The sequence below is a fragment of the Balaenoptera ricei genome, chromosome X (genome assembly GCF_028023285.1).
Source record: "Balaenoptera ricei isolate mBalRic1 chromosome X, mBalRic1.hap2, whole genome shotgun sequence".
Lineage (NCBI taxonomy): Eukaryota > Metazoa > Chordata > Mammalia > Artiodactyla > Balaenopteridae > Balaenoptera > Balaenoptera ricei.
The window spans coordinates 44,943,980-44,954,810 of record NC_082660.1 but is presented as its reverse complement, the minus strand read 5'-3'; the positions used below and the strand labels follow the sequence as shown (position 1 = coordinate 44,954,810).

The following is a 10,831-nucleotide window of genomic DNA, read 5'->3' as shown; positions in this document are numbered from 1 at the left end:
GCGGCAGCTGCACTAAGAAAGCCCTCCAGTTAAAGAGAGCCTCCCAAGAATTCCACCAATTAGAAAAACTTGCCTTAGGCTTTCCAAAAGACGGCTTGGCGTGATGGTGTGATGGAAAGAACAGGGATTCTGGAATCAGAGAGCTAGTTTGGAATCCAGGCTTGAGCAAGAGATTTTACCTCTGAGCCTGACTCCTTATCTCTAAAGTGGGGATAATGATAGCTTCTCCACAACGCTGCGCTAAGAACTAAATGGTGAATGTAAATAGCCAGGTACATAGTTCAGAAAGAATGGTTATTATTAAAATCAGGCTCGGTTTAGAAGGGCCCCATTGAAGGACGCGCTCTGTAATCTAATCACGTGGAAATGTGCGCCATCTACTGGTGGAGTAAAGAACATGGCTCTGAGAAGAGAACGTTGCTGTCTGCTAAGAATGGGATCAGTAAACTGTGCCCTTCTTGTCCTTCTCTTTTTACTCCTTCCCAATAGTAACAGGTGCCTCTCCTGCCTCACAGTGAAAACAAGGTAGGAAATATGGTCTTCCACCTCTAACTGGTAGTAACAAGGCCGCACCCCCTTTCTGACATGGTAACAGAGGAGGTCAGCTCAACAGACGATTTAAGTAAGATCCAGAGTCCCATCACATAATGTCAAAAATGTCCAGGATATAAATGAAGATAACTTGTCATAACAAGAAACAGGAAAATCTCAAATAAGAAAAATCAACCAACAGATACCAAGACCTATGTCACACAGATGTTGGAATTATATGACAAGGATTTTAAAACGTTCAACATAAAAGTGCTTCAAAGAGCAGTTCTGAACAGGTTTGAAGTGAATGAAAAAAGTCTCAGCAAAGAAATAGATGACATAAAGGAGAACCAAATGGAAATTTTATCCTTAGTACAGTTTGTTTAATTGAAATATAGTTGATTTACAGTATTATATTAGTTTCATGTATACAGCATAGTGATTCAGTATTTTTGCAGATTATACCTCATTATAGGCTATTACAAGATAACGGCTATAACTCCCCGTGCTATACAGTATATCCTTGTTGCTTATCTATTTTATAAATAGTAGTTTGTGTCTGTTAATCCCATACCCCTAATTTGTCACTCCCCTCGTCCCTCTTCCCTTTACTAGCCACAAGTTTGTTTTCTATATCTGTGAGTCTGTTCCTGTTTTGCATATACATGCATTTGTATTTTTTTTAGATTCCACATATAAATGATATTATACAGTATTTGTCTTTCTCTGTCTGACTTATTTCAGTAAGCATAATATTCTCTAGGTCCATTCACATTGCTGCACATGGCAGAATTTCATTCTTTCTTATGGCTGAGTAATATTACAGTACGTGCACACGCACACAGACACACACACACACACCACATCTTCTTATTCCAATCGTCTGTTGATGGGCACTTGGGTTGCTTCCATGTCTTGGCTATTGTAAACAGGGCTGCTATGAACATTGGGGTGCATGTATCCTTTCAAATTAGTATTTTCATTTTTTCCTGGATATATACCCAGGAATGGAATTGCTGGATCATATGGTAGTTCTATTTTTAATTTTTTGAGGAACCTCCATACTGTTTTCCATAGTGGCTACAACAATTTACATTCCTACCAACAGTATATAAGAGTTCCCTTTTCTCCATATCTTCTCCAACATTTCTTATTTGTAGACTTTTTGATGATAGCCATTCTGACAGGTGTGAGGTGACATCTCATTGTTGTTTTGATTTGCATTTCTCTAACAATTAGCAATTTTTCATGTGCCTGTTAGCCATCTGTATGTCTTCTTTGGAAAATTTCTATTCAAGTCTTCTGTCCATTTTTTTTATTGTATTGTTTGTTTTATATTGAGTTGTATGAGCTGTTTGTATATTTTGGATATTAACCCCTTGTCGGTCACATCATTTGCAAATATTTTCTCCCATTCAGTATGTTGTCTTTTTGTTTTGTTGATGGCTTCCTTTGCTGTGCAAAAGCTTTTAAGTTTAATTAGGTCCCATTTATTTATTTTTGCTCTTATTTCTTTTGCCCTAGTGGACTGATCTAAAAAAATATTGCTATGATTTATGTCAAAGAATGTTCTGCCTATGTTTTCTTCTAGGCATTTTATGGTTTCCATTCTTACATTTAGGTCTTTAAACCATTTTGAGTTTATTTTTGTATATAATGTGAGCATATGTTCTTGTTGTTTTACACGTAGCTGTCCAGTTTTCCCAGGACCACTTGTTGAAGAGACTGTCTTTTCTCCATTGTATATTCTTGCCTCCTTTGTCATGGATTAGTTGACCATAGGTGTGTGGTTTTATTTCTGGGATCTCTATTCTGTTCCATCAAGCTATGTGTCTCTTTTTGTGCCAGTACCACACTGTTTTGATTACTGTAGCTTTGTACAATAGTCTGAGGTCTGGGAGGGTTATACCTCCAGATTTGTACTTTTTTCTCAAGATTGATTTCTCAAAATGTCATGGGTATTTTGATAGGGACTGCCAAATGGAAATTTTAGAACTGGAAAATACAATGACTGAAATTTTCCAAAATTTGGGAAAAGACATGAACCTACAGATCCAATGGCTGAGCAAATCACAAACAGAATAAACACAAAGAAATCCACACCAAGATACATCATAATCAAACTTTTGAAAACTAAAGGCAAAGAAAAAAATCTTGAAAGCACCAAGTGAGAAATGACACCTTACTTAGGGGGAGGGGAACTATTTGAATGAAGGCATGGTTCTCATCAGAAACCATGGAAGCCAGAATGAAATGGCACAACATTTTTCAAGGGCTAAAAGAATTGAATATATAAAGAACACTTGACATTGAACAGTAAAATAAAACAAATAATCCAACTAGAAAATGAGCAAAAAACATGAAGAAGCATTTCACTGAAGAGGATAAACAGAAGGAAATAAACACCTAAAAAGATGCTCAATGTCACTAGCGTTTAAGGAAATGCAAATTAAGACTATGGTGAGATATCACTAGACACTTCCTAGAACTGCTAAGCTAAAAAAAAAAAAACAGTGATAATACTAAATGCTGGCAAGGATGTGGAGAAACTGGCTGTTTCATAAATTTCTGGTGGGGATGTAAAATGGTACAGCCACTCTGGAAAACAGTTTAGCATTTTCTTAATAAACTAAACATATACTTAGCATATAACCAAGAACAAGCTCAAGGTGTTATATGAGACGGAACAGAAGAGGCCTGTGACCACCCTGTGTCACTGCAACTGCCATCTGGTATCAGCCATCAGCCAGAAGAGCTTCCTGTGGAGTCTGTGGTCCAGCAAGCTGAGGGGCATGGTCTTCATTAGCACCCAACTGTATTTCCGCCAGGTAATCAATGTGAAGCATTTCATCCTGGCCATGGCTGTCCCGAAGAGCATCTCACTGCTATGCTACCAGTAGGACAGCAAGACCCTAAGCCTCAGGTTCTCGGATGACAAGACCCCTCGAGGTGTACAACGTGGACCTCATGGTGGACAATGCTCAGCTGGGCTTCAGCGTGTCTGTCCAAGACCGCAAGTTCATGGTCTACCTGTACCTGCTGAAAGCCAAGGAGAGTTCTGGGGGCATATGCCTGCTGCAGTGGGCAGACGTCCACGTGGGCACCCAAGTGAACACGATCTGGAGAATCCCAGGTGGAGAGTCACATAGGGGCCCAGCCAAAAGTCAGTAGTGTGGGAGAACAAGCATTTCACGTGGTTTGTCACACTGGATAGTGGCATCGCGCTTCAGCAGCTGCTGAAGCTGCAAAACAGGCTGACCACTGTGCTGCCACACCTGCGCTGGCCACAAGTCCTGCAACGGGTGGATGCAGCGTGTGGACTATGTCCTACAGAACGTGGTGTTGACCTTCCTCGCCCCAGCTTCTCAACCACTGTCTTCACTTCAGAACCGTGGAGCACTGTGAGCTGGCCAAGATCAGCACCATGCCTGGCATAGTCATGGATGACCTGATTGAGACCTATGGCATCACCACCCACTTCTAGACCCAGGGACGCTGCCACCGTCCCCATGCACTGCTTTCTACCCCCTTTTTGTATAAAACACGGGGAAATGGGTAAGCGGGGAACGATTGATACATGCAATAACTTAAAAGGATCTCAAGGATGGTGAGTGTAAAAAAGCAATCTCAAAAGGTCACATATTATAGGATTCCATTTACTTCAGATTTTCAAAACGAGAAAATTGTAGAGATGGAGAATAAATTAGTGGTTGCCATGGATGAGGAATAGTGAAGGGAGGGGAGTGACTAGAAAGGAATAGCATGAAGGAGATCTCCATGGTGATGGAACAGTTCTGTATCTTGATTGCAGTGGTGGCTACACAAATCTACACATGTGATAAAAATGGCATAGAAGTATTCACACACTTGTACCATTGTCAATTTCCTGGACTGGATGTTATACTATAGTTTGTAACATGTAACTGGGGGGGAAATCTGGGTGAAGTTTACGAAGGACCTCCATAGTATTTTCACAACTTCCTGTGAATCTATAATTATTTCAAAATTAGAAGTTTTTTTTTTTTTTAAAGAATGGGACGAGAGGAATTGTAGTCATCGAGTATAGACAATTCTAATGAGGAATTTTGCTGTAAAGGGGAACAGAGAAATCAAGTGGGTAGAGAGCAAGGGAAGGTGGCTCAACAGAAGACGTTTAAAATTTTTTAATGGGAGCAATAACAGCATGGTTGAAGCTAATGGGAAAGACCCTATAGAAGGAAAAAAAATTATGCTTGAGGGGCAAGAGAGGAGAAAATTGCCAAAAGAGGAGTGGAGGGGTTGGCCTCACCTAAGAGCAGGGGAAGTTCATCCATAGTCATAGGAGAAAGGGTAGAATATATACATAGATTTAGGTAGGTAAGTAGATGCAGTGGTAGAAATTTGTGAGCTTTGTTTTCTGATTGCCTCTGTTTTCTCAGTGAAATTGGAAGCAAGGTCATGAGCTGAGAGTGAGGACGGGTGCGGAGGTGTTAGAGGTTTAAAGGGAGAAGGTATGAAATAGTTGTCTAGGAAACAGGGAGAGTAAACGGACTAGGATAATATTATGTGATTTCCTGGCAACATTAAGTGCCCACTTGAGGTTCGTGGTCTTGAATTTAAAGCGAGAGTGTCATTTTGTGTTTTTCTCCAGCCATGTTCAGCTCCAGTGATATAGGAGAGGGATAGGAGTCATTGGTAATGACAAAATGGAGGCAAGAGACTGCAATTAGGTGGAGGAGAAAACTGGAAGAGAGGATTTCAAGGGACTGAGAGGCTAGGGTGTTAGAAGGATCAGGTATTGTGATATTGAAATCACAAAGAATTAAGACAGGATTAACTGCAGAGAGTTACAGTGAGACAGAAACTAAAATATTATATAGCATATATAATATATTTAACATACTCTGTGACAGAAATTCAAAGATGGGGATTTTTAGGGAGGAGAAAGGGAGAATGACTTGAAAATAGCAGTGAGGGACCTCAAGCTGTGGCAATAAAAATAACCACTGCTCGAGAGGGCTGTAAGGTCCTTGGGTAGATCTAGATTTCAGTCAGATTAAGAAGGTGAGGGAAGCATTCAGCAAACCGGGAAAGAATATAGAGGATTTTGCTGAAGACTTTGAGTACTAGTTAAGATGACTATATAATTTATCATCCAATCTGGGATACTTATGAGAATGACAAGTGTTAAACTGGGCAGGATGGTGGCACACCATGTATAAACTGGAATTGTCCTGGGCAAACCAGGACTATGATTCTAGAGGACAAAGTGGAAGGATTTCAGGGCTAAGAGATGGGGATAGAACATGAAATATTCAGATAGTGACCAAGGAGTCCCACGGTTTTTGTGACGACTGACATAAAGTTGAAAGGCATAAAGAGCTTAGTTCTGGTGATACTAAGGCAAATTGTGGTGGCAAGTCTGTGAGTGTTTAGAGGGAGAAATGGGTGGGTGTTCAGGGCCTGCCCTTCACTCCTACCAATGGAGATACAGCATCCTGGATACAGGAGTTCTATTCCCAGCCAGACAGCAGCTGGATCCTAAGCCCCACTGAGGAATACCTTGATATTTCTGAAACTCTTTGTGCTTCCAGTATGAATTATTTGGGGAACTGGGACTGGACTGACTGCAGCCAAGGAAATTAATAGACCTAGCTGTGAAAAGGTGAGGATGGGAGAGACAAGGGACTCAGTGGTATTTCCAACAGAAACTACAGGGAAAGACACTAACATTGACAAAAGTAGAAAATACCAAGCTGAATAGGAAAAAATATAGAGTCCACCACTTAGATCTAAAAACCTAACTGCACAAGAACAGAATGGCTAATATGCTGCTGAATTACTCAAGGTCTCTTATTCTTCTTTTCTTTTCTACGTTCATTCCCTAGGTGAGTTCATCTAGTCTCATGGTTTTAATTACCATTAATATGCTGATGACTTCCCTACATATACCAAATGCTGGAGAGGATGTAGAGAAAAGGGAACCTCCTACACTGTTGGTGGAAACGTAGATTGGTGCAGCCACTATGGAAAACAGTATGGAGGTTCCTCAAAAACTAAAAATAAAGTTGCCATATGATCCAGCAATCCCACTCCTGGGCCTATATCTGGACAAAACTATAATTCAAAACGATACATGCACCCCTATGTTCATAGCAGCACTATTTACAATAGCCAAGACATGGAAGCCACTTAAATGTCCATTGACAGATGAATGGATAAAGATGTGGTATATATATATATATACAACGGAATACTACTCAGTCATAAAAAAGAATGAAATAATGCCATTTGCAGCAACATGGATACACCTAGAGGGTATCATACTAAGTGAAGTAAGTCAGAAAGACAAAGACAAATACCATATGATATCACTTGTATGTGGAATCTAAAATATGGCACAAATAAATTTACCTACAAAACAGAAACAGACTCACAGATATAGAGAACAGACTTGTGGTTGCCAAGAGGAATGGGGGGTGGGGAGGATGGATTGGCTGTTTGGGATTAGCAGATGCAAACTACTATATATACATATAACTGAATAACTTTGCTGTAACCAGAAACTAACACAACATTGTAAATCAACTATACTTCAATAAAATAAAATTTTAAAAATATGCTTATGACTTTCAAACTTATCACTCTAGACCTAATATCTCCCCTGAATCTCAGATCATATAACTGCCTAATTGAAATCTCAACTTGGATGTTTAAAAGGTGTCTCAAACTTAATATGTTCAACAATGAACCGCTGATTTTTCCTTAAAAATGTGTTCCACCCCCACCATGCCTCATCTCAGTTGATAGAAAACTACCCTTCCAGTTACTCAGGCCAAAATACATTGGCCATAGCTTTAACCCTAATTGTATCCCCAATTCTGTTTGGTTTGTCTCTTTTTCTCACACCCCGCATCCAATGTATTAGCAAATCCTTTTGGTTTTCTCTTCAAAATGTACCCAGAATTATACACTTCTCACCTTCTCTACCACTACCTCACCATTCCTAAACACCATGATCTCTCACCTGGATTACCATAATATTCTCCCGAATGGTCTCCTTGATTCTACTCTTGCCACCCTATATTCTGTTCACAACACAGAAGTCAAAGTGATCCTTTCATAACACAAATCAAATTATGCTACTCCAGTGTTCAAAACCCTCCAATAGCGTCCCCATCTTACTCAAACAAAAATCCATACACCTTATCATGGCATGCAAGAAAGGCCCTATGATCTGTTCCCTGCACAACTCTCCTCTAGACACACTAACTTTGTATTGCTGTTTTAGATCTGCCATACTCTTCAACCTCAGGGCCTTTGCACTTGCTGCTCTCTCTGCCTAGAAAGCTCTTCCTCACCCTCACCCTCACCCCTACCAGATATCCCCTTGACAAGCTCCTCACTTCATTTGGGTCTCTAGTCACGTGTCTTATCCTTCCCTTCTACCACTCCTTCTAAAATGCCACCTCCTTTGTCATCAATTCCCTTGATTTATTTTTCTTCAAGCACTTTTTACAAGGCTATATATTTTACTCATTTCATTTATTATCACTTCCTCCCACTAGAATGTAAGTTTCATGAAGGCTAGAATTTTGTCTCATTCATCACTACACCTACGGCCCTAACAACAGTGCCTGGTACATAGTAGGTACTCAAAATTTTGATTGAATGGAGACAAAGGTATAAATAATTAAATAGATAGAAATAAATTTTAAATGGTATTATATGTATATAGGTTATTTTAAGTAAAATACTGGTTTTAGATTTATTCCTAGATACCTTATAAGTTTTTTTATATTGCAAATGAGATCCTTCTTTAAAATTATATTTTAACTGCTAATTGCTACCATACAGGAACTCTATTGACATTTATGAGAAATTCTTATATCTAGCAACCTTGTTGAATTCTCGTATTCTAATAGTTTTATAGATCCTCATAGCTGTTTTACATAGAGAGCCATATCATCTGTGAATTATAGATTTTATCTTCTTTTTCAGTCCCTATTCTTGTTTTTTTTTTCCTTTTATCATCTTAGTGCATTGTTAGAACCTCCAATTTAATGTTGGATAATAATGGCGCTAGGTTTCATGTAGGTTTTGGGTAGGTAGCCTTTTTCAACTCTATATCGCTTATGTTTTGTTGTTTGTTTTAAAATAATGAATGGGTGTTCAATTTTAACAGTTACTTTTTCTACAACTAAGATGATCATATGGTTTTTCTCTTTTTTAACTATTAGTGTGGGGAATTACGTTAACAGTTTCTCTAATTAAATCACTTTTGAACTAATGGGATAACCCCTACTTGTTCATATTTTTAAAATATACATGAGGGAATAAATCTGCTTGTATTTTAGTTAGGAGTTTTCATTTATGTTTATAATCAAGTTTGGCCTCCAAAATTTTTTTCATGCCCTGTCTTGGTCAGGTTTGGACATTAAGGTTATTCTAGCCTCAAAAAATGAGTGTCCTATTCACCAGGAAATTTGACGTTATATAATTGTTGAAGGTTGGCTTTAAAAAAAAAAAAAAAGCTATGGTAAAGTCATTTTGGCCTCATGCCTTTCCTTAAGTGGATTTTTTTACTACCATTTTGACTTATTTAATTGTTAAAGGTCTATTCAGCTTCTGAAAGTTCTGCATACACTTTGGATACAAGTCCTTTGTTAAGCATGGATTTTCATATATTTTATCCCAATCTGATGTTTGTCTTTTCATTCTCTTAACAACATCTTTCTAAGAACAGATTTCGATTTGATAAAGTTCAATTTACCAATTTATTATTTTATAGGCCATGCTTTCGGCATTATTTATGAGAAATATGTGCCTAACTCGAGGTTTAAAAAAAGATTTTCTGCTATGTTTTTTTCCGGAAGTTTTATAGCTTCAGATTTATGACCATTTTGAGTTAATTTTTATAAATGGGGAGAGGCATGCATCAAAGTTTACTTTTTTGCAGGTGGATATCTAATCATTTGAGCACCATTTGTTGAAAATGCTATCCTTTCCTAATGAATTGCCTTTGCATCTTTGTCAAAAATCAATCCTGTGGGCCTATTTTTGGACTCTCTATTCTGTTCCATTGATCTATTTACCAATATTCATGCTGATACCACACTGTCTTGATTACTGTACCTTTATAATAAGTCTTGAAGTCAGTTGTTGTAAGTATTCCAACATTATGCTCCTTTTTCAAAATTGTATTTGAATATGTGTATCAAATCATCACATTGTACACCTTAAACTTACACAATGTTATATGTCAATTGTATCTCAAAAAAGTTGGAAATAAATTTAAGCAGACACCAAGATAACTCAGTAATAAATAGTGGTTTATTGCAGTATTTTAAAAAATCAAAATTAATGTAAAAATCCATATTGAATAAAATATAAAATTTTTAATGAAGATACAATCTGACCCTGGAATCAATTGCATGCCCCTTAAAAAATTGTATTTGACTACTCTAACTTCTTGGAATTAACGTGAATTTTAGAATTTGCTTGTCAGTTTGTACAAAATTCTTTTAGGATTTTTATTGAGAATACATTGAATCTTTAAATCAATTTGAGGACAACTGACATCATAACAATATTGAGTCTTCAGATCCACGATGAGGATATACCTCTTGATTTATTTACATCTTTTGTAATTTCTTTCAGCAATGTTTTCTAGTTTTCAATGCATAGATCTTGCACATATTTTGTTAGATTTTTATCTCCTAGTATTTTATGGCATAGATTTTTTTAATTCAACTTCCAATAGTATGCAACTTGTATATAAACATGCAATTGAATCTTTGTATATTGATCTTGTATCCTACAGCGTTGCTAAACTCATTTATTAGTCCTAGTAGCTTCTTTTGTGAATTCCTTAGCATTCTCTATGTAGACTATCATGTCATCTGACTATAGAATTTTAACTCTTCCTTTCTACTCTGTATAGCTTTTATTTCTTTGTCTTGCTCTATTGTATTGGCTAGGACCTCCAGTAGAATAACGAATATAAGCAGAGAGTAGATATTCTTCCCTTGTTCCTGACTGGCCTCAAAGCATTCCATCTTTCACCATAAATATGATGTTACATATAGGGTTTTTTTTGGTGGATTTTCTTTAATGGATTGAAGAGATTCCTTTCTTTTCCTAGTTTGCTGAGAATTTTTATCATGAAAGGATCTTGGATTTTGTAAAGTATTTTTTCTGAATCTGCTGAAGTGATCGTATGGTTTGTTATTTTTTCATCTTTTAATATTGTGAAATACATTGGTTGGTTTTCAGATATTAAATCCTCTTTGTAGTCTTGGAATAAGTCACTTGTTCATGA

At 37.5% G+C, this 10,831-nt stretch overlaps 1 pseudogene; it reads left to right on the top strand.

Moving 5' to 3' along the window:
- The first annotated feature begins 3,323 nt into the window (after positions 1 to 3,323).
- On the top strand, positions 3,324 to 4,015 carry LOC132357065 (cleavage and polyadenylation specificity factor subunit 1-like; annotated as a pseudogene).
- The last annotated feature ends 6,816 nt before the right edge of the window (positions 4,016 to 10,831 follow it).